We start from the raw sequence: 3,292 nt of genomic DNA, 5'->3' as shown, positions 1-3,292 counted from the left end.
GGTCTGGGAAGCATTTTGCATTTTTTTTTTTTTTTTTTTAAGATTTAAAAAAATGTTTTGTATTTATTTTGAGAGAGAGAGAGAGCAAGAGCGAGTGAGCACAAGTGGGGAAGAGACAGAGAGAGAGGGAGAGAGAGAATCAAGCAGGCTCTATGCCATTAGCAGCACAGAGCCCGATGTGGGGCTCCATTCCGCCAATGGTTAGATCATGACCTGAGCCAAAATCAAGAATTGGGCACTTACCTGATGGAACCACCTCAGTGGCGCCCCTCATTTTGCACTTTGTACAAGCTCCCAGGTAATACTGAGTGTGCTAGCCTGAGGACCAGACCTGTAGTAGCAGGCTGTGTGGGATACCTATTACTCAGCCAGCGTAGTACCCTCCTTCTTGAGGAAACTACCTCTTCCTTGGTAGCTATGACTCAGAACTCTGACAGGGCCCACACTCTTATTTCTCAGTGGTCCATGTCACCTGAGCTAGTTAAGCAAGAAACAAGAAGGGACCTATTTCTTAATGACCTATTCATGCCCTCGACCTGCTCAGAGAAGCTGGCATCTAATGTTTGTTATCTCAGCTGCTTTATCTTGCATAGGGAGACCAAGTTCATTGATGTGACAAAGCCAAGCTGTGGTGGCCAGACCTCACTGACCGGGACATTTTAAACTGAGATGTGGTTGGTATGATTTGTTTTCCCCATTGTCAGGGTAAAATGAACACAAATATAATTTAAAGAGGTATCTCATGGACCATTACTGAAATCAGAACAAGACAATAAACCAGCCACTGTAAAGTTCTCATTTTCCAAGTTTACCCTTGGATCCACACATCTGTCCGGTGCACACATCCGCAGCATCTCACGAAAGAGGCAGTACATGTGACCTGCTTGCCTCCTTTAAGCTCCACCGCCTGCTCTGGGACACAAAGTAACCGCTGTACAGGAGGACAGTTTCAGAGCACGCCCACCCTCCCAGGCTTAGCTCTGAACCACTTCCTCAATCCTCTGAAGTTTATCCAGTTTTGGATCTTCTGGGGCTGTGGACTTTGCAAGTCTGCTTTACTGTTTTCACCTTTGTTTTGCTCTTGGACTTGTGGGTTGAAATGCCCTGCAAGGCAGGCATTGTGTGAGTGTCCGGGAGCCTCGTTGGGAGGCAGAGCTCCGCCCCCGGGGGGAAGCATAGTCCAGATGAGACTTGCAGAGATAGGCTTCCAAGAAGTAAATACAAAGGGAGGGGGGGCCAGTAGTAAGTAATTTTCCTTCTAATGACCTTGAGAATGATTGCAGGCATGTATTCACCTCATCTTTTTGTGTTGGCTGGGCCTTAAGCTCTGAATAGGAGTTAAAAAGAGGAAACTAGGTGTCTGGAGCTCTGGGCTGGAGTCCCAACCCTTTTGCACGTAGCTCAGGGACCTGGAGTCTGCTCTTTTCCTTTCTCTGGGTCTCATTCCTCCATCTCCAAAATGAGGCGAAGTGATTGTGGACTCTGTGGGCTTGTTCAGCAGCGAAAGTCTTGGGCTGTATGTGCTACCCGGCCACGGAGACTAAACCCAGTCAGCTCAGTACTTAAACTGCTAATCTGTTTTTTTTTTCTTTTTATCACATTTCCTTAGGTGGCTTGACTTTTAAGTGAGTAATGGTGCTTGGGCTTACTCCAGGTCTATTAGCTTCGCTAATCCACCAGAGCACCCACCAGGCAATAGATTGATTGATTTTTCTTTCTGAACTTTGGTGAAGAATATTTTAAAGGCAAGTGCTCTGTTGCTCTCTGTATCATAATTTACCAACTACTTTCTTGTTGAAACTTGTTAAATTCAAAAACTATTTCTGCAGCCATTTAATTTCCTCCATTAATTCAAATATTGATTTTGCTTTTCCTAGAGACATGAAATAGATGACATGTGTTTTTATCTGAGAGATTTAGAATGCTTTATGCTTTCTCAATTAGAGCCCTCTCTATTAATTAAAAAGTACTTACACTAAGTTGGGTAGGGTGGATTTATAGAGCTAAACTCCTTCCCTCCCTCCTTCTTTCCTTCCGACTATAGAGAACAGACATATTGAGCACCTACTATGAATCAGGTGTTGTGCTAGATGCTCTCACATGTGTTTAGTCATCACAAAATATTTTGAGGTAGGACTTATCACTATGTTGCAGATGGTAAGACTGACGACCCCTGAGGTTAAGTGATCCTCTCAAGGTTATATGACTAGTGTATCTGCTCCCGACAGGCCTGCTCTCTCTAACGTGCCAACCCAAATCAGTTTCCCCACCCCAAAATGATTTCGCTGGAGTCCCTTATCCAGTTTATTAAATAGAAGCAATGTCTACTATTTGCATTGTATTTTATAAGAACACATTCTTTTCCTCTCTAGCTTTCTGTGGAAATCTCAGAAGTCTACATGAACATACAGAAGAAAGCAANAAATTATAATCCCCTCATGCAGAAAGAACCTCTGCTAATATTACAGTGAATGTCCTTCCAGTATAAAATACATCCACATACATCATTTGTGCTTCTCAGCAACCCTGTACAGCTTCATGTCCACTAAACAGCAGAGGAGGCTGAAGTACGGATAGATAAGAAGCTTGCCCAAGGGATATAGCTGGAATGTGATTGAGCCCAGAATCACCCCGACAGTTAACATTAGTCTAAGGCTGGTTTTTACCAAATAAACAATTTATGTTAAGGGAGAAGAAAGGAGAGCATTTCAGGAATCGCTTATCCCCCTCAGTTGAGCAGATGTCAGTATTTGGTAAAATGCAAATTCTTTCAAAGCCCCACTAGTGATTATTTGCCAAGCACTCAAATGAAGCCAGTCGTACTCATTAGAAGTTCTAGAAGGAGATGAAAGGATGGCCCCTGAAAAAGGTGCTTCATTAGTGGTTTCCAACAGACAGAAGTGACTCTGATGCCTTGTTTGTTCTCTAGCCTTTCGTCATACCTCAGCTGGCCACCAACTTGGAAGATGTCTGGTCTCTTAGGAGTTTGGCAAACCCACTGGGGATCTGAGTCCAAGCTGTGATTTCCTCTAGGCATATGTAAATACTCATTTGAATACTTAAGNTTACTTTGAACAAAAGTCCTTTGAAAATGGGCATTTTGGGGTCAGAGACTACCATTTAAGTGTGCCTCAAGCCTAGTAGCCATCAGGGTAGGAGGCCCCTCCTTCTGCCTTATAAGCCCATGCATCCCCTCTACCTAGCTAAGGATTTTGCCCTTTGGGAAAAGTGTCTGAGGGTAGGTGCTCTCTGGATTAAGCTCAAATAGAATTCAGGATTTAGATCCCTGGCT

The sequence above is a fragment of the Crocuta crocuta genome, unplaced genomic scaffold (genome assembly GCF_008692635.1).
Source record: "Crocuta crocuta isolate KB4526 unplaced genomic scaffold, BGI_CrCroc_1.0 scaffold695, whole genome shotgun sequence".
NCBI classification, from domain to species: domain Eukaryota; kingdom Metazoa; phylum Chordata; class Mammalia; order Carnivora; family Hyaenidae; genus Crocuta; species Crocuta crocuta.
Note: the sequence above shows the minus strand (reverse complement) of the source record.